The sequence below is a fragment of the Acomys minous genome (assembly GCF_964271855.1).
Source record: "Acomys minous genome assembly, chromosome: 8".
Lineage (NCBI taxonomy): Eukaryota > Metazoa > Chordata > Mammalia > Rodentia > Muridae > Acomys > Acomys minous.
Window position 1 is genome coordinate 97,222,163 of NC_140489.1, and position 21,338 is coordinate 97,243,500.

At 41.0% G+C, this 21,338-nt stretch overlaps 1 long non-coding RNA gene across 1 annotated transcript in view; it reads left to right on the forward strand.

The window, feature by feature from the left end:
- LOC311603832 overlaps positions 1-20,646 on the forward strand; it is a 54,300-nt gene extending 33,654 nt beyond the window's left edge. The window contains exons 2-3 of the long non-coding RNA XR_014781284.1: positions 12,892-12,928; positions 20,471-20,646. This is a non-coding gene — a long non-coding RNA (uncharacterized lncRNA). The remainder of the gene's footprint in view (positions 1-12,891; positions 12,929-20,470) is intronic.
- Positions 20,647-21,338: the final 692 nt, after the last annotated feature.

The window sequence follows — 21,338 nt, forward strand, 5'->3', positions numbered from 1 at the left end:
TGTGAAAGTCAGATCTCGTTCTCCACTCAACAGTGGAGAATGTCCTGTCCATCGGCTAGTCTGGGTAGGGGTTCGAGGTTTACTGCCTATATTTTCCTTGGCTGTTACCATAGTTTGAGGAGGACCCCAGGGCCCAGACTCGCCTGTAGTTTTCCAGGACCCGCTAGATCCTTCTATTTCCTCATTCTCCCAGGCTTCTCACACCTAAAGTCTCAATAGGATGTCCTCCCCTCTTACCCACTTTCCTGGTAGGTACAGTTTTTCATGGGGACGTACACCTTGGACTAGTGTCTCAATATAAGTGAGTATATACCATTTAGCTCTTTTTGCTTCTGTGTGAACTCACTCTAGTTCAATCCATTTGTCCACAAATTTTGGAAATTCCTTGCTTTTAATAGCTGAGTAGTATTCCATAGTGTAGATGTGCCACAGTTTCTTTATCCATTCTTCTATTGAGGGACACGTAGGTTGTTTCCATGTTCTGGCTATTATGAATAAGGCAGCTATGAACATGGTTGAGCATATGTCCCTGTTGTGTGGTACTGCATCTTCTGGGTATATTCCAAGGAGTGGAATAGCTGGGTCTTGAGGAAGCCCTATTCCCATTTTTCTGAGAAAGCACCAGATAGCTTTCCAAAGTGGTTGTACTAGTTTGCATTCCCACCAGCAATGCAGGAGTGTTCCTCTTTCTCCACACCCTTGCCAGCATGCAGTGTCAGTTGAGTTATTGATCTTAGCCATTCTGATGGGTGTAAGATGGAATCTCAGTGTCGTTTTGATTTGCATTTCTCTGATGACTAAGGAGGTCGAGCATTTCTTTAAGTGTTTCTTAGCCATTTGATATTCCTCTGTTGAGAATTCTCTGTTTAGTTCTGCGCCCCATTTCTCTATTGGGTTATTTGGTTTGGTGGTGTTTAATTTCTTGAGTTCTTTATATATTTTGGATATTAGACTTTTGTCAGATGAAGGGTTGGTGAAGATCTTTTCCCAGTCTGTAAAGTTCTCTTGACAGTGTCACCTGCCTTACAGAAGCTTCTCAGCCTCATGAGGTCCCATTTATTAATTGTTGATGTTAAGGCCTGGGCTGTTGGTGTTCTGTTCAGGAAGTTGTCTCCTGTGCCTATGTGTTCCAGACTCTTCCCCACTTTTTTCTCTAACTGGGTTAATGTCTTTGGTTTTAGGTTGAGGTCTTTAATCCACTTGGACTTGAGTTTTGTGCATGGTGACAAATAGGGGTCTAATTGCATTTTTCTACATGTAGACATCCAGTTAGACCAGCACCATTTGTTGAAGATGCTGTTGTTTTTCCATTGAATGGATTTAGCTTCTTTGTCGAAAATCAAGTGACCAAATGTGTGTGGATTCATCTCTGGGTCTTCAGTTCGATTCCATTGATCCACTAGCCTATTGCTGTGCCAGTACCATGCTGTTTTAATTACTGTTGCTCTATAGTACAACTTGAGATCAGGTATGGAGATTCCTCCAGAGGATCTTTTATTGTATAGGATTGTTTTTAAAAAAGTTTTAGGTGAACTTTTGTTTAAAAGATATCTGACTGGGGAAATGGGGTAAGGGGGACTCTTAAGAAGGGGCAGAGTGGTAAATGAAGGATAAAAAAGCAGTAAGAACATAGTTCACTATATCAGCATAGTCCATAACTATATTCTAAACATTTGCCTATTACTTACAGATGAGTGTACTCTTCACTCCTTTATCAAGGAAGCTTCTCTTTGCAACAGATGAAGACTATTACAGAAAACCATAACCAATCAAAATGCAAAGTTGTGGAGCCTAGTCCCACAGGCTACATCTATGAAACATTCCCACACATAGAGCTCAGGGGACATCATGGAAGAGACGGTAGAAAGACTGTAAGATCCATAGGATCAGGGAGTTTGCTTTGAGACCCTGTCTCCTAGTAACATCAAAAGCTACAGCTATAATGTCTCTCCAGCCAGACGGCCTAAGCACAAGCTGAACAAGGACCATAACAATAGACATGCCAAAGTGGACAAGGGAAAGCCCACAAGGCCTCAACCCTACGCAAAAGAGCTACACGCAACCAATGGTTACTGAGAGTGGGAGAGAGGTAGTTTTTTCCAGGGAAGAGTACACACATTGGTTATCCAATACCAAATGTCCCTAAAAACATACCATATGGGTACCATTGTATAGAATGAGCAGGTTATATTTAGAAATAGATATGTAAATACATATTACATATACATATATGTATATATAACTAATAAAAAAGAGGAAATGAACTTGAAAGAGAGCAAAAATGGGTATATGGAAAGGTTTAAAGAGAAGAAATGGAAGGGAGAAATTATGTAATTATATATTATCTCAAAAATAAAAAAAGAAAGAATGCTGGCTGGATGTGGTGGCATATGTCTTTAATCCCAACAGGCAATGGAAGATGGATTTCTCTGAGTTGGGTGCCAGCCTGGTCTATATAATGAGTTCCAGGACGTCCAGGTCTACATAGTGAAATCCTGTCTCAGAACAAAACAAACAAGCTGGGAATGTTAATGGAATTTGCCAGATTAAATAATCTCTACTGCTAAAGACACATTGTTAGAATTTTAAATGATGAGATGTAGAAAATCTATCTTATAAATAGAAAAAATGGGAGCTAGGGAGATAACTGAGTCCTTAAAGTGCTCACTATAGAGCATAGACAATGGACTTTTGCTTTCTGCACTCTCATGAAAAGATGGGCATGGTGACCATATACTTGTAATCCCAGTCCTGGGGGGCAGGTGCACTCTGACTAACTAGAAGAACTTAATTAGTGAGCCGCAGACCCTAGTGAGATATTGTTTCTCCAAAACCAACATGGGCCTTGCAAGATAGCTCATTTGGCAAAACACATGTTGCAAACATAAGCTACAAAACACATAAAGGACACTTGGAAAATTCCATTAAACACATCAGCATTACATCCATTCTTTAAAATATAAATTTTTGGGGGCCTGGAGGAATGGCTCAGTGGTTTAGAGCACTTGACTGCTCTTCCAGAGCTCCTGAGTTCAGTTCCCAGCAATCACATAGTGGCTCACGACTATCTATAACAGGATCTGATGTTCTCTCCTGGTGTGCATGAAGACAGAGCAATCATAAACATAATATACATGAATAAATAAATCTTTAAAAATATATGTTTTTAAATAGTGGTGACTTTAATTCCTTTATGTTTTGAGACAGGGTCTCACTTTAGAGTGGAGACTAACCTCCAACCTATGACCATTCTCTGGCCTTAGCCTCTTGAGAACTGTAATTACAGATGTATGCCATCATACCCATAATAGTCCTCTCTAAACACAAATGTCATGCCATATGAATTGAAAACTCTTCTAGAACATTGCACTGGGGCTTTCCCACCATTCAAATAGGACTTCTTCTGTTCCCATACTTTGGCTCATTTGACTCTCTTCTACCTATAAAAGCAATCATGTTGCTAAACAAAGAGAAACACAATCAAGCCAACAGTTTCATTGTCCTTCAAGGCTCTGTTCTCATGCCTCTTCTTGAAAGAGATAATTCTGTTGTTCATTCTCTTGTTCTTAGCATAGCCACAGAATACAATATTTACATAGAAATGACAGCTTAATATTCACACACACACACATAAATGAACATGTACTTGTAGGATATTTTGTGCATCTTGTGGGCTGAATCATGTCTTCTATCCATGTGTGTAGTATCAGCTTTTAGAAAATGATGAATTAATCAAATAAATACATAAATGCAACAGTCTCAGAAGAACCACAGTTTATTGGCAACCCAAGAACTGTCTTTATGGAAGAGAATGTTAAGTGTCCCAAGTTCAAAGGAGTTTCATTTTGCCCTGACTCTTTAAAAGGAAATTAAATACTAAAGTGTTGAAAGTAGGGAGAGTTATTGAAGAGGCCTGGGAACTGTGGCCACTGTAAAAGTTGGGTTAACATTAAGCTTTGTCACCCTTTAGTACTATTCCCTTTAAGGGTAAACTTCTGGTCATTTGGATACCAGAGAAGATAGCAGATGCTGAGAAAAAGTTAGATCTGATATCTGTCCACTCTGGTGGCATGGTATACCTGTACATTCACTTATCCTGTTACTACATGAAGATTTCTGAGGATGTGCCCCCCTCCAGGCCAATGCAAGGCTCAGAAAATAATGTGGGCACAGTGGGTTGCCTACCCAAAACATATTGTTCAGCAATAAACACAGGCATTACCCACAGCTCTGTTTATCTTTCACCAGTGTTCTCATGGGTACTGCAAATCTCCTGTTTTCCCTGTCATGGAGCTTGGAAAGCCAAAGAGAAAAAGACTAAGAGAGTGGTTTGTATTGCCATAGCCCAGATCTGATCATAAATACCATTAGTCTTCTGAGCTAAGACAAAGGCAGCTCTTTCTGTGATGGGGGTGGGGGTGCATACACTGTCATTCATTAGCTTTATGGGTCTTTCCTGAGTGACCCTTTCTGAGAATGGGGTTAAAGGAAAAATCGGATGAAATAAATTTATGGCTCAGACACTGCATGGGGTAAGCTGGACTAAACAGCCAGGGATGAGGCAGCCATTTGTCCTCTGAAGAGGGACCAAGGAGGGGAAAAGAAAAAGGGTAGAAACACTAAGAGGCCCAGTGATAGAAAGACAAGTGGGAAGGAACAGGACTTCTTCCCTGAACTACGTGGGTTGCTGGCCCGAAGCTCAGCTGTTCTACCTGGTCCAGGGAAGGGATTTGGGAGCACAGACAAAATCTGAGGCAGTAACAGCTTTTTTCTCCACGAGTTATAGTCAGCCTCATAAAGAGAGTCATGGAGAGGGCGCCAGAGAAAACAGAAGGACACATAGAGCCTCACCCAAGGTTTCAGGCCAAACAAATGAACATAGGAAACTAGACTTCTTTCTGAAACAGGCATGTGGGTATAAATGAGAAAATGTGGGTTGCTTGTGAGGAAGTCCATTCTACTGTTCCATGAAGACTAGTCCCTTCAAGGTCAGTGCCAGGCTTCAAAGCCCACCATGTTTTAACTTCCCAAATAAACTCTAAAGAGAGCATGGATTTTCAACCTCAAGATAATTGACATTAGGGGCTGAGACAGTTCCTCCTTGGAGAATATTTGGTAGTCTCTCTGGCTTCTCTCCATTGGATGTCAATAGCACCCTTTTCCTGAGCACAGCAACCAAGCTTGTTTCTAGACATTGAGATCTGTCCAATGAGAGTAGAAAGTCTAGTGGAGAGCTACTGACCTAAGTCTTCTTAGAGAGGGTGCTTCATTGTTAATTTGCTCAACTATTACCTAATCTTAGTTTTTATTACTATTTTTCTCATTACCAGACTTAGTTTTATTTTCTTTTATTTTTCTTTATGCTGGGGTTAAACTCATGGACAAAGGTCCAAAGCCTTTACATAAATAACCTATTTATTCACCCAACAAGCTTCTTCCTCATTAAAGTGATAACAGTGACAAGAAAAGACAGTTTGGGTGTCCCAATCAGACAGCATCTGAGCAAAAGAAAGACACGGCATGTCTTATGGCTGCAGCACTGATGCTGGAGTCAGAAAACCTGTGCTGAGGTCTCTGTCCGCATGTGTGGCTATGTGATGTAACTTCTCTGAGCATTCAAACAAGCATGGTCCTGCCATCCTAACTATGAGGAAGGCAGTTTTATATTCCTTTATCTGTGAACCTAGAAGTACCTAGTAAAAACTACACCAGGGAGCTTCCTGTAGTTGATCAGAATACACTGTGAATCACATCAAAACAGATTGGACTAATTTATGTTAATGAACTCATAGAGATAGATAGATATGAGTAAAAAAGAGATAGAAATGATGACAAAGGAGCTCGTAAAATGGGCCAGTTAGATGGCTCCTATAAGAATAATCATAAATACTTATTGGAAACACAGAGATAAGAAATACCTGCAGCCATATACAGGGGGAGGAGGTCCCCCTCAGTCACAGTTATAGGGGAGGGGAGTAAGGAGAAAATGGGAGGGAGGGAGGAATGGGAGGATACAAGGGATAGGATAACAATTGAGATGTAATACGAATAAATTAATAAAATATATTAAAAAAGAAATACCTGTAGCCAACAGTCAAAACAGAAAATAGTACTTAGAAAACATAACACTTAAGAAGATAAACATTCCTACTTCACAAGAATTCCTATAATGTTGAACTATTGAAAGAAAAGGCAGAAGAAGTAGAGTATGGTTGCATATAACCAACCACATAAGCAAGTTGGTTATATGCAAATTGGCTTCAGAGGGATTGATTTGAGGCCGGCTTGATCTAGGGTGTTCTCTTAGAGAACTTCATCCCATTTTTGATTCTAGGATTAGAAGATTAGTTTTGAGAGGAGAAAAAGGAAAGAATAAATACAAATACAAAACTTAAGGATGGCAATGTTAAAGGACAGATTTAAGTCTGGATGGTACCCTGAGTGGATGACTCTTGATAAAATTGCAACATGTTGGACATCTTACAGGAGGCAGCATCTTAGTCTGCTTTTCATTGGTATAAAGAATTATGCAGATTGAGTACTTTATAAAGAAAGAGTTTATTTAGCTCTTGGATCTGGAGGTCCAAAGCATCAGAATCTGCCTAGTTTCTAGTGAGGACTGCATGTTACCCCATGAATAGTGGAAAAGTCAAAGAGAAAACAACTTATGGAAGGGAGAAAGAAAGGAGCTCACACACTTTATTAAAACTGGTCCATAAGGAGGAATGTCACCTCTAGAGAAAGCCCTTATCTCTGCTAACCATCCCACCTTTTCAAACCATTACATCAGTAGTCAGTTTCCAGCACAAGCTTCTGTGGGGACAGGCCACACCCAGATAATGTCAGATGCTTTCCCAACCATCCTGTTTTCCCTTGTTTCTAATAGGTTCATTATCCAAGCTTATTCTTTCTGGGATTATTAATCTCATCCTGAATTATTTATTTTATATTTGCTTATTCTCAGCTCCTGAATTACAACACACACATAAACTATTTGGTCACTACCATCTTCTACTTGGCTTTTCTTTCCTGACTCAGCAGAATTTGTAGGTAATGAAATCTGTTTATGTAAATAATTTTAGTTTTTAACAATTTGATTATTCCTTAAATTATAATAATTAATTATAAAAGTATATTAGACAGGCCAGTTGTACATAATTCTTCACAATGGCTCTCTAAGATAGAGACCACATCACACCTTCAAGAAATGTTGGCGTGACAGAGTGGGTTAAATGTATTCATAGTGAACTTAAAGCAAATAAATATATCATGAATATTTTGTCCTTAGTGAAGTTCAGAAATACAAATAAAACCACACAGCCAACAACTGACTTGTATTTAAGATGGATCAACAAATCTTTTCAAAATGCCTCAGTGTCTCAAAGGAGCACCTGTCGGTGCTGGAGTTGCTCTAAATGTTTTCCTTCTGACAAATAGAAACTGAATGCATCAGCAGTAACTATTTCCTCTGTCTCCAACTCCTGGCAACTTTTAATCCAGTCACTGAATCAACATATTTTCCAATTCTAGATATTTCCTAAGGAATAGTCATGCTATAGTGTCCTTTAAGGTTTAGATAATTTTCCTAAATGCAACATTTACAAGGTTCATTCATGTTGTTGTATGTAGTAGAATTTCATTCTTTCCAATGAGCAATATTCAATTCTTGTATATATACCACATTAAATATCTATCAACTTACTGGTGATAGCATAGAATATCTCCCTTTAGTCTGCTGTGAATAGCACTAGTAATGTAGTATATAGACATCTGAGTCTGTTTTCACTCTTATTTCATTAACTTCATGAAAGTGGACTTTCTTGAACAATAAGATAATTCTATGTTTACTATTTTGAGGAACCACCAAACCATTTTCTACAGTGGTGGCACCATTGTCTGCTCCAACTGGCAAGAAATAAGCATGCCATTTTTTCCACATCATTGCCAAAAGTTATCTCTGCCTTTTCTGAACTTCAAATACTACTTTTGGGCATATCTAGAGAGTAAAATCACACTCCCTGAATGCCTTCAATTCCCTATGGGCAGACTTGGGGGCCTGATTTCATCTGTTGCTGGTACAGTGAATTTGTCAGTATGAAATTTTACCTTCAGATGCAGTAGCTGTGATCTTCATATTTTACTATATTCATATTCTCATACAAATGATATATATCAATGTGGAACAAGTGGTCTGAAAAAGCAGCGTTGGAAGAAATATTTAAGGCACTAGTCCTGCCAATTCAACACTAGGGCATCTTGACCGCAAATTTGGAAATACAAGAAACAAGCCATAAAGTTCTGTACTCTGGGAATGATTACATCTGGCACAAGAAGAGGCTGGTGGACAGAACCCATCAAGCAGCCACAGCCAATCCTGGGGGTGCATTTCCAGACTGCCTAAGAGGAGAATAATCAGATCCCAAGAGCCTGGGAAAACATTGTCAGTAGGAAGAGAGCAGCAAGGATCACACGAAAGGGTTACAGAAATGGAAAGGGATGGACACAGGAGTCAAATGCTGCCAAGGAGAGTTTGGTACAAAGAAAGGGCTAATGCAGAAGGACAAAGGAGGGGAGAGCAGACCATTGCTTCTAGGACTAGCCACCTAAAAGGGACTGTGGATGTGTATAACTGGGTGGGAGAATCCACAGATTCTTTTATTTTTTAAAAAATAATATTTAAAAGATTATTTATTTATTTACTTATTTATTTATTAATTACATATACATTGTTCTGCCTGCTTGTACCCAAGGCCAGAAGAGGGCATCAGATCACATTATAGGTGGTTGTGAGCCACCATGTGGTTGCTGGGAATTGAACTCAGGACCTCTGAAAGAGCAGTCAGTGCACTTAACCACTGAGCCATTTCTCCAGCCCCCACAGATTCTTTTCTATAAGTGGCACTTCAACTTAGCTGTGCACAGGAGTAAGCCAGAGAACTTGTTAGAATGCAGATTCTGGTAGAACTGGTCTGTATGAAATGGAATGTCTACATGCCTAATAAGCTCCCAGGTGATCTCATGCTGATGGGCCCCACGTCTGAGAATCAAAACTGTCAGTTAGGGATAAGGTAGGAAAAGCAGAAAGAAATTATGGGTGGTGAGGGGGCATGACAGCATCCCCTCTTTGAAGAGTTATCTAGATGTCTCTGGTATCTATGTGATAAAGGGTAACACATATCTAGAGTGGTTTAATCTTTCTAATTTGAGGAACAAATCACCATGGTGTCAGGAGAGTGGACCTTTTACAGCAGAGACTTTAGCACTGCAAGGATAAGGAAAGAGTAGGAGAAGCTGCATAGGATGTAAGTGGGTGGCTGGGCATCTGTAAGGCATTCTTAGCAATGCCTAGAGATCTATATTTCTTGTCAGCCTGTGAGAGTTAAAAAACCACGCCAAGGAACTCTACATGTAATCGTAACAATTAGACTTTTATTACATGCATGCATTTAAAGTTTTATAAACTAGAAAGACATATACCCTTCAGAGTTACTTCTGTTCTTTGGGCATCTGTTCTTTGGTGGATGGGTGTCCTTAGGGTTGCATTGTCCCATGATACCATCATCAAATCTAAAGCACTCTAAAATGGGCATGGTGGTTTATGCTCTAATCTCATCTCTCAGGAAGATGAGACAAGAGGATGAATAGCTCAAGGACAGTATGAGACACATAATGGAGCCTGCCTCCCCACTTCAAATCAAGTGGTGAGTTAAGGCAAGGTGACTTTATTTTTTAAATATATTTTATTAATTTATTTATATTACATCTCAATTGTTATCCCATCCCTTGTATCCTCCTATTCCTCCCTCCCTCCCATTTCCCCCTTACTCCCCTCCCCTATGACTGTGACTGAGGGACCTCCTCCCCCTGTATATGCTCATAGGGTATCAAGTCTCTTCTTGGTAACCTGCTATCCTTCCTCTGAGTGCCACCAGGTCTCCCCATCCAGGGGACGTGGTCAAATATGGGGCACCAGAGTTTGTGTGAAAGTCAGTCCCCACTCTTCACTCAACTATGGAGAACATCCTGTCCATTGGCTAGATCTGGGTAGGGGTTTTAAGTTTACTGCACGTATTGTCCTTGGCTGGTGCCATAATTTGAGCAGGACCCCTGGGCCCAGATCTGCCCATCATGGGCAAGGTGGCTTTAAATGCTCCCTGAAGGTGACATGGTACTGCTGACCATGAACTTGTGATGTATCTCATGTCCCATGTAGGGTACATGCTTCCTTGTTTCCCCAATCCATTCCTACCTATTCTGGGTACACATAAGGTCTATGTTGTCTGTTTATTATCAGATACCCACTTCTGTACTTCACCTATCCTGGTTGTACATTTCTCTAGTTTCCATCATAGGACTTAATAATCTTTTAAATAATCACAAACATTCCCTTGTTTCTTTGAGGCAGTTTGCAAAATATATGAGCAGCAACTAAGGAGGTGTGGTGAATGTAATCCAAAGGTTACTTTCTTAAACTGAGATTTCTTTCCCAGTCTTGGACCAGGTCATTGTCCAGTGAGCACCATAAAACACAACCAAGGAAGCTGGCACCATTCTTCTCCATCAAAGCCAGGTTGAATCTCACATGTTGAACAGCTAATACAGTGTACCCATGTGACAGCAAGACGGGGAGCTCCTTGGAGTCTCTTCTGGCACAAAAGTCAATGGACATCATGATAGTTTAGTCACTGCGTCATCACAGTGAATGACATTAGATTCTTCCTGAATGTATCTGTACTCCCGAGGGGGTAGAGGGAAAGTGGTACATCTGAATTCTGCACACACAAAACTAACCACAATTGAAATAAAACTAGGAAACAAATCTTGTCTTTTTACATTTGGGACTCCCCATGTAATTAATGGGCAAAAGAAAAACTTTAAATTGTCCTCATAAAATGAAAATAGTCATTGTGAAAAACTTTATTCCTCTCATTTAATAAGAATCATTAGGCTTTTGTTTTACATGGGAAAGGGGATCAAAGGCATTAAAGACCAATAATTTAAAGTCAAAACAATGTTTTACTGGGTTTTCATAATTAAAATAGATCAAGGACTTTTTAAAGTTCAGAAACAGAAAGCAAACAAATTTAAGAAGACACAGCATGAAAGAGAAGAAAATTCAAATTGCAAGTCTTTACCTAAAATAACAAAGACTCTCCCCTTCCCCACACTGTGCTTGATAAAAAAGCAGGGATGAATCATTTTCATTAGCTAAGCATATCCTAATGTTCTGTCAGTTCAGTGGAAGTCTTGTTACGGTCCCCGTGGAATCATTTAAGCTAGTATTCTTTATGTGACGCTGCATATAAATATCTAACTTCAGAATTTTAACCAAGATCCAAATCAAACAAAATTAGTTAATTTCATCTTTCAGTAAGACATTGTTCAACTAACGCACAGGTGTACTCTTTGGAAAGTCGCCAGGCCGAAAATACTTGAAACCAAGTATGGAGAAATTACCAGAATTTACTGAGGAGCATAGGTTAGAGTTTTAATTACTTAAAGAGCAATTTATTCAAATAGCCAGGAGGGGTTTTCATCTCAGCTGAAAATGTTTGGGTAGGTTCCATTTTTCCTTTTCCTTACTCTAGAATGTAAATCTTTTTTTGTGTTTTATTTCCTCTCCCAAAGTACCATATTGCTTTTAGGGCAATGCCAATAAATACAAAGTTCCTTTGAGTTGAAATATGGGCAAACAAGAAAAACACTCACTCGCTGTCCAGATACTCTCGACTCTGCTGTCCACAGCTCCAAGGATAAATGATACTCAGGCTGCTTTGTTCTGTGAATCAAGCTGAAACTCCCTGAAGATTAGATTTTCTTGCATAGTGTCCAATAATAATAGTCTCTCACACAAAGCATAGATGCAGCAATTGTTTCAGATAATAAGACCCTGTGGTACTTGGGCATTTGTCACCACCCAGTGTTTTAACTGTGTAGTCCTCACTAGAACCCTGTGTAGTTGAAGTTAGCAAGGACTTCATCATTCTCACTTCATAGTCCTGGTCTCAAACCACAAAACTGTGCTTGTTTCTACCACCTGGATGTAGCTGGTTGGATGGATTGTGAAAAATGCTCCCTCTGCCCCTTCATTTTATCTCACAAGACTTGAGATGGAAGAAAGCTGCTTCTGTGTTTTACTTTTTTTTTTTTTTCAAATCACAAGATGACCTCAGTTGTCTTACCTTTACAAAAATATCTGCAAATGCAACTCCAGGTTCTCTTTCGTTAATTCTGGGACACAGGATCTGGGGGCATTCTTATTGGTTATTTCAGAAAGTCTTTTTGGTTAAAAGATTGTCTACAAAGAAGAGTGAAATTAAGTTATTTGCAGGGAAATGGATGCAACTGGACACCATCATAATCTAAAGTGAAAAAAAAAAAAAAACAACTCAGACCCAGAAAGGCATTTGCTGTGTGCTTTCTTTCATTTGTGGCTTTAGACTTTATGTGGACATGTGAGCTCACTCATGTATATAGAACATGGTAGACCTGAGATCATTTGTGGGAATCCGTGAGAGTAATGAGAAGGTGAGAAAGGAGGAAAGAGAAGTTAGAAGGTGAGTAATTATACATGAAACACACATAGGAAGATGTCTTTATGAATCCTGTCACTGTGTGCAAGATATACATGCCAATAAAAGGATGGGTATAAAGAGCGTGTTATACAAGCATGCGGACCTGAGTTAGATCCTCAGAGCTCAGATACAAATGCTGGTTAGAGTGGAATGCTATCCTAAGCCCACCACTGGGGAGATGGGGACAGAAGGATTCCTAGGGCTTGGTAGCCAGCCCATCTAACCTAATTAAGTGCCCTCGCACAGTGGTACAGAAGCCAGGAACATACCTCTGTTCCTCCTGGACTGGAATTGAAGTGATTTTTTTTTTTACCAGAGCTCTGGACAAAAATGAGTCAAAAGAAAAGTGAATAGTGAGTATGACTGAGTGTTATTGCTTCTGTTGGAATCTTTGTACCATTTGCCATACGTATGACAATATATACTGTATATAGATGCATAAATGAGTGCAATAACGTCTATAATGCTTTTGATATATATGAAAAGGCTTTTCATGAACAGTGAACTTATTTTATTTATACTTGTGAAAACTGGAGATAGAATAAGAGTGTACATTTCTCTTTTGATATCCGTGATCAATCCAGAGGCAAAAAACCCCACTGGGAATCCATTTACTCCAGGGAGTACAAAGGACTACAAAGAATGTATTTTAACGTATCCGTTGTGGAACACTTTGCCTTTACCCCTGTGAGTCTGTTGACTTGTTTCTGACACGATCACCCACAATCTTCATTGCACAGAGTCACTGAAGCACTGGTACCATAAACATTTCAGTGGTGCTGCACACTTTCCATTGGTGTGCAGGCACTGCCATCATCATCTTGTCTTTGGACCGCTGGCATCTGGTTGGCACTCATATCCCTTTACCAGAACTACTCTTGCTGAGTTCCGGCCCAGGCCCCCGATTCCCAAGTCCCAAAGATCCAGTTCCGATGAGGCTGGTTTGGTGGTCTGTGGCATGTAACAGTTGAAACCAATGCTCCCTTTTGAAATCACTGCCTTATGGTCTTTTCCTTCTCTCATTAACCTCCAGCCATGTGACCACACCCACTTTCCCTGTGAGATCCCCTTTCCCTCCCTGCCTTGGTGTTCTGGCTAGGTCCTGTGCCAGAAAGAATGACCAGGTACCTATGTTGAGGTCAGATGTCTGGAGACTGAGGCCTGTTGCAGCTTAGAGAGGAGCCAGAGAATATATCACGCTCACAGCCCAAGTCTCTGTATTGTATGTAACTGAACCAAAGCAATAGAGGGAAATCTGGGGGATTTTGGTAACTGGCAGGACAGACCCAGAGAGAAGTGAATTGCAAAGTTCTTAAGGAGCAGTGAAGAAAGCGCCAATTAATACCAGAAAAACAGATGGCCTGCATATGTGGGACAGTTCATTGTCCTCCCTGTAGCGTCTTCCAATCCTCCCTGACTCCTGTACGGGAACCCTCAGCCCTCCAGATGTCAGCCCTGTAATCCTGTATTTCAGAAATCAGGGGGTCCCTTCCTTGTTAAAGAAGCATGGTGTGAGCAAAGGCTTTCAGCACTCCAGAGGGGAAAGAGAAGAGACTCAAGGATAGGCGTGGACAAGTGTATGGGCTGGTGAAAGGCCCCTAGACGCCCAGCTGACTCTTTTACAAATTGAACAATAGTGGACATTCATACAGCAGAGCACGAGGGGGAAACACACAGCCCTGTTTTACACCAAGGACTCAGATATAGTTCTGTGAGTTGAGCCTCGGAGTGTATTTCCCTGTGATTGGCTGACTCTGAGCCTGTAGCTTGCTAGCAGTGGCAGGCACTCTGTGACGTATGGCAAAACACTGTGGCTGTGATTATCCAAACTATGGCATTAACTGTTGGCATCTTGGGGGATATTGAGGTTTTATATAGTTGTACCTGTCTATGATCAGGTTCCATGTGGAATGGGAAAACCAAAATGCCCAGAAATGTCTGACTGAGAGACCTATTTCTGGAATCTCTAACTTTTAACCCCGCTTGAAGAGTTCTATCCTCTAGAATGTCTTTCCAATCCTAGAAGGCCAAATTTTACAGATCTTTCCTGGTGCATCCTTTGTGTTCTTTTCTATCACTGTGTGTGTGTGTGTGTGTGTGTGTGTGTGTGTGTGTGTGTGTGTGTGTGTGTGTCTGTCTGTCTTTCTGTCTGTGTGCACATGCATGCACTTTAGCATGTAGAGACTAGGGCTTGATGTCCCATTTCTTCCTCTATGACTGTCTGCCTTAGTTTTTGAGACAAAGTCTCTCACTGAATTTGGAGCCTCACTGATTTGGCTAGACTGGATGGCCAGCAAGCCTCAAGGATCCCTAATCTATGTCTCCCCAGTGCTGAGGTCACAGGCACAGGTTGTCACATGCAGCTGCTATTCATGTGGGGGGAGGGGTCAGGACGTCTGAGCTCAGGTCCTCTTGCTTCTGTAGCAAACACTTTACTAATTTAGCAGTCCTTACCATCTATTAGCTCAGTGGCTCTCAGTCGTCCCAGTGCTATAACTCTTTAATACAGTGCCCCCAATTGTGGTGACCCCCTTTTGTTGCTACTTCATAGCTGTAATTCTGACACAGCTATGAACTGTAATGTAAATGTCTGATATTATAAGATATCTGATATTTGACCCCTGTGAAAGGGTCATTCAGGCCCCACAAGGGTCGTGACCCACAGATTGAGAGCTGCAGTATTAGCTGTATTGGGTCTGGAAAATAGAAAACTCATAGTAAATTTTGAATAAATGAATGGAATGAGTGATGAATGAATAAGGAACTGAAATTCTCTGCTCTTTAGGAAATAAGTCTTTAAAAATGGTCATTCTTGGCTTATGTGAAGCCAGAGATGTTGCCAATGAAGGGCCTGTATATGAGGACTTCGAGAATGGGTATATGTTAATTTACTAGATGCTCCATCTGACATACTAGGTTGATACAAAATACTGGGTCTTCTCAGTGCATGGGCAGACATACTAAAGCACTGAGATATTCTGAATAATTTCACTATTATTTCTACCCAAGAAACTATTGACCTTATGGAGGAAAATCTCAATAAAATAGCTTTTGTACTCAAATGAAATCATCATGTATGATTTAGTTTTCAACTTGACATAACCTAGAATTACCTGGAAAGAGAGGCTTGATAAAGGACTGCCCGTGTTGTGTTGGCCTGAGGGCATGTCTGTGGGGGGTTTGTCTCAATTAAGTTAAATGATGAAGAAAAACCCATACCACTGTGGGTAGCATCATTCCCTAGGCAGGGGATCCTGGGCTGTATAAGGTGGAAAAAATGAACTGAGCTCAGCAAGCAAGCAAAGGAGCCCACATGCATCTACTTTTTTCTGTTACTAAATGTGCATGAGATGCTACTATCTGTTTCTGCCTTGACATCTCCATAATTGCAGACTATATCCTAGAATTGTTCTCTACTTGTTTTTTTGCCAGTGTATGTTATTACAGCAACAAGACCAAAACCAGAACAGCATAAAACACTTAGAAAATGATTATAAATCTTTGTTTATTCCAGATCAGACCATTACTTTATCTAATAGATTTCACAGTTTATGATGTACCCCACCTCCAGCCCCTGATACCCAAGGGGTCAGCATGTCGGTCCATGGACAGAGCAAACATTAAAACTTTTAAGTTGATTTCAAACTAGTTATGCCCTTTGTTTTGTTTGCTTTGTACCATTTTAAGGATTTTTAAATTTGTTATTTCTCTTTCTCCCTCTCTCTCTCCAGGTCTTTCTCTCTCCATGTCTCCCTCCCTCCTCCCTCCCCCTCCTCTCTCTGTGTGGGTATGGGTGTGTACATATGTCATATGTGTGAGAATCTGCAGAGACCAGAAGAGGGTGTTGGAGCTTCTGAGTTGAACTTACAGGCAGCAGTGAGCTATCTGTTATGGATGCTGGGAACGAAACTTGGATCCTCTGGAATAACAAAAGAACTATTAACCTCTGAATCATCTCTCCAGCCCCAAACCAGGTGTTTTTGTACTTTAAAAACTTCTTTCCAGCTGGGTGTGGTGGCACATACCTTTAATTGCAGCACTCAGGAGGCAGAGGCAGGCAGATCTTTGTGAGTTTGAGGCCAGCCTGGTCTACAAAGAGCTAAGGCTGTCTCAAAAACAAAACAAAACAAAACAAAACAACAACAACAACAAAACAGACCCCTTCTTCCCTACAATTCTTATAGTAACAGGGAGTTTGGCTCTGGTTCTTTTTACATAGAAGAAAAAGGCCCAGTAAAGGAGAAAAAGCAATATGTGTGTGTGTGTACGTGCATGCGTGTGTGTGTGTGTGTGTGTGTGTGTGTGCGTGCGTGTGTGTGTGTGTGTGTGTGTGTGCACATACACACACACACACACACACACGCACACTGGATGAAACCAAGGACAGGATGGAAAGAAATAAACCTCAGCTTAGCACCCCGAGTTGGCAGTTCCAGGGCTGCTCTTGCCTTATTTCATTAGGCTGTTGACAAATAAACACACAGAAACCATCCGCAGCTGGTCATTGATTGCATCTTCCCTTCAAAGGCACAGCAGACCCTGTGTCTTCTGTGAAAAATTATTTTAATCCCCTATTGACATATAACCCACCTTCACATTTTCCAAAATGTCTTAGTCATGACCTTCAGAAGGTTTTGATTGCTGCTCTTTCAACATGACTTTGCACACAGTGTTTATTCCTCTCTTCCCGTCAATCCTGTGGCAACAGAAGAGAGGCAGAGTGGCAGCCGAGCAGGCCTCCAGCTACATTCCACTGGAGAGACAAGCTGAACCCTCTTGGTTCCACCAAGTAGCTCCACCATCCCAGAGGCATTTGTGCAGAGCACGAGCAAGCCCTTCTTCTCAGAAGTAGAACCATCTTAGTGAGATTGCAAACATTCACGGCGCCTGTGTTTGTAGGTCTCCCATCCTCCCTAATGGTCTGCTGTCTGTATAACAAGCCTCAATCTATCCCCTTTCTCATTGACTGTGAGTCTAGCAGCCTCAACTGTTTACAGCACAATGGGCTAGTATCTCTCTTATGTGTTTAGAATCTTACAAATCAGGGATCATCCTTAGAAGAATGGGGAACTGATGGCTCAAGCAATTTTTCTTGTTTTCTGAGTAGGTGAGCAGCATTGGTTGAGAAATGTTGGTAGAATCCAGTATCATCTGGTGCTACCCCAACCCTCATAAGCAGTGACTGTACACCACATACAAGTGAAAACTTATCAAGGAGTGAATGAAACCTGCACATCATGGTCCCTCACTTGCCTGAGAATGGAGGCATGAGCCTCTCAGAGAGAGCTTCTCAATAAAGGCATTCCTACAACCTGTTCAAAGCACTGCAAACACTTAGAACACACTTGCAGGTCTTTGCCAGTGACCAAGATCTGGCACCTCACCTTACATTTCTAATTGCCATTAAAAATCTATCCCTCCTCTGAGAAGCCTTCAAACATCACTATGTACTGACATCACAGGAAGCATTGCTGACAATGAGGCAAAGGGATAGCAAGATGCAGGGAAGGTAGCATGTGCTTCAATAGAAGAAACACAGACAATAAAGAAAACTGTGTATATACATGCAATTTATATTCATATTGTATATGTGGCAAGGGAAAGACAAACTGAGAAAGTGAATAAGAATAGTCCTGAAGAAAACTGGCAAGATCTGAGGATGAGGATTCTCCAAAGAGAAGCAGCAAATACAAAAGCCGTATGATGGGGATGTAACTTTTTTGGAGAAGTGATACAAATCCATAAAGTCTGTGCAATAGTGGTTTGGAGGATATTCACAAACTCATTTAACCCTCATTACCATTCAATCACAGAACTCTTTATTTACCCAAGAGGTAAAGCATTATTCATTAGATCTAAAAAAGTGGAAGCTACACACAGACTCAGAAAATAATGATTGGGTAAGTTCAATGTTGTACCTCCACACAGTGGATGTTATTGAGCAATACAAAGAAGGGGAGTGTTGTTTTTTTTATTATGTCATAGGTAAAGCTGCAAGACATTATTCTGAGTACAAAAAACTAGTCAGAAGGGGCCACATGTTGCATGATCCCATTTATATGAATGTCCAGCAAGTACAAATTTATAGATGCAGAGGGTATTTTCATGGTTGCTTAGGACTGTGATAGAAGAGGGGAAAATGTTATGACCAAAGAGTACAGGACATTTATTTGGAATAATAAAAACTGTGTAAAATTATGGTGATGGATACATGATTCTATTTTTTAAAAGGTTATTTGTATATGTTTGTGTCTGTGTGGGGGTGGGTATGTGCACGTGAGTGCAGGTGCCTACAGAGGTCAGCGGTATTGGATCCCATGGTGCTGGAACTGCAGGTGATTGTGACCACCTGGCATTGTCCTAAGAACCAAACTTGGGTCCTCTGCACGGACCCATTTCTCCAGTCCTTGGGTGCACAATCCTACCAATACACTAAAAGCCATTTTGATTTACACACATCAAAGGTCAGTTGTATATTATGTAATTTATTACGACTCCCCATAAAGTTGTTTGAAACAAAAAGAAAGCTCTCCATTCTTCATTAGCCACTTAGTTTCCATTCTTTCACTCTGTGCCAGCCCTTGATAACTACCAGTCTGCTTTTTAAACAGAAGTTTCAATTTTAATCAAGTCCAAAGTGAGCTTTGCAAATAGAGCCAAGTAACATTAGTCCCCTGGGAGTAAGGTTTTGAAGGAACTATGTTATTGGCAGGCACTTCCTGTGATGTTGGGGATATTTTAATAGTTCTTAGTGTGACTTTAGGCTGTCTGTTTTCAAGGTTAGCTTGGAGTCGCAGCATGCCTGATAAGAAAGCTGGAAGTTAAAATAACCATAGGCTCCCTGTTCTTCTAAAACCTCAGTCTTTTGTGAGGAATAAGCACTCAATTGCTGCAAGGCTTTGATGTATTTCCAGCATTCTGAAAAATACCACTCTGATCAATATTGCCAGTTTTCACATTGTTTTTAAGGCAGAAAACGATATGGTTCCCAACTTGGCTACTTTTGCTGATGTATCTTCTTTCAGTGAGCATCACAGTGACACCATGGCTAGGAAAGAGTGGAAAGGCCGGGATTGGAATGGCTGTGGGAGAACACAGCATGTGAGGAGTGCCTAGGCTTTATTCCGATATGAGGAATTTATGGAGGATTTTTAAGTTATTGGTGAATGCAAAGGCTTTGATTGAAACAGAGAAACTCTGTTAAAACTCCACAGTGTGGAGAGTGTGGCAAGGTGGCCTAGGAGGGAGAGAACAGACCCAGATGATCTCAGAGAAACCCACATTGTTTCTCTTATCTGCTGGCCTTTTCAGGATGTATTTCTGCCAACTCTGCCCTTGTACTTATACTCCTTTGTAACTTTTTGTTTTGTCTTTGTTTGTTGTTTGTTTTGTTTTGTTTTGTTTTTGAGACAGGGTCTCTCTGTGTTAGCCTTGGCATGTCCTGGTCTTGCTTTGTAGACCAGGCTGGCCTTGAACTCACAGAGATTCACCTGCCTCTGCCTCCCAGGTGCTGGGATTACAGGCCTGTGCCACCACACCTCACTCCTTTGTAACTTTTTAATTATGTCCTAGATAAATTAGATGCTTGTTTTTCCTCAGAGACATTTCCTCTGTGGATCTGTATGGCTCATTGCATAACAATCTGTTCAAATGATCTTTACCAAGGGACCATTTTGATTGCTTAGTGTGACATGGCAACTCTGTTCCCACCACTTGTCACTCCCTTATTCCTACTTAGTGCATTTCAGGGTCCCTGTCATCACCTCAATTCATTTGTTATCTTCATGTGTGCTAAACATGTATGACAAAGAATCTTAATGAAGAAGCTGAGAATCAGAGCATGAGATCAAGGAAGTGCCATTAAAATATCATATCTGTTGGCTTTTCTCCTTCAGCTACAGTGGAACAGCCTGAGAACCTACAGTGCCTGAGGGTTCTGGCAAAGCCAGGCATGATGAAGGGCCTGGCAGGACATTCTGTCCACGACCCCTGAGCAAAAGGTGTCCTATAAGATGACACATCACCAAAAGATGCTTCATTGTTTAGACTGATGCAGACCTGGGACCAGAGAACAGAGCTGGCAGGCAGAAAAAGGGCTGCATTCCAGGTCAACAAACTCCCTTGGCTGAGGACTTTCATGCCAGGCATGAATTGCAGGGCCCCAGGTGGGAAACTGGCTACTTTTCAGTTCAACACCAGGTTGTTGTTTAGATAAGAGTGTGAAGGAACCTTCAGGGGTGCACAGCTCCATAATCAATAACACTGCACTGCAGACCCCAGATTCCAAACAACAAGGCAATCAGATACTGGCTTAGCTTTTTAAGACCTAGGTTGTGTTTGCTGTTTTGGTTGAAGGCATTTCTACCTCTCAGGTAATGAGCCAAAATTTAAGGATGAAACACTCAAAATCTGTGCTTGAAAGTGTACTTTCTACTCTGAACAATTTTTTGTGAACTAGTGAACCTCTTCTTTTGTTCTTGTGTGTGTGTGTGTGTGTGTGTGTGTGTGTGTGTGTGTGTGTGTTTACATGCATTCACATGTGGGCAGATGATAGTGTTTAAGTTCGTGGGTAGGGTATATACTTACTTTTCTATTGCTCTCTCTCCCTCCCTCTCTCTTTGTCCCTCCCCTACCCCCCCCCCACACACACACACTGACCAAGACCACTTATAGAAAGATGTGATCAATGAAGACTTACGGTTATAGGAAGTGAGTCCATGATCATCACGGCCGGGAACATGACAGCAGGCAGGCGTAGTGCTA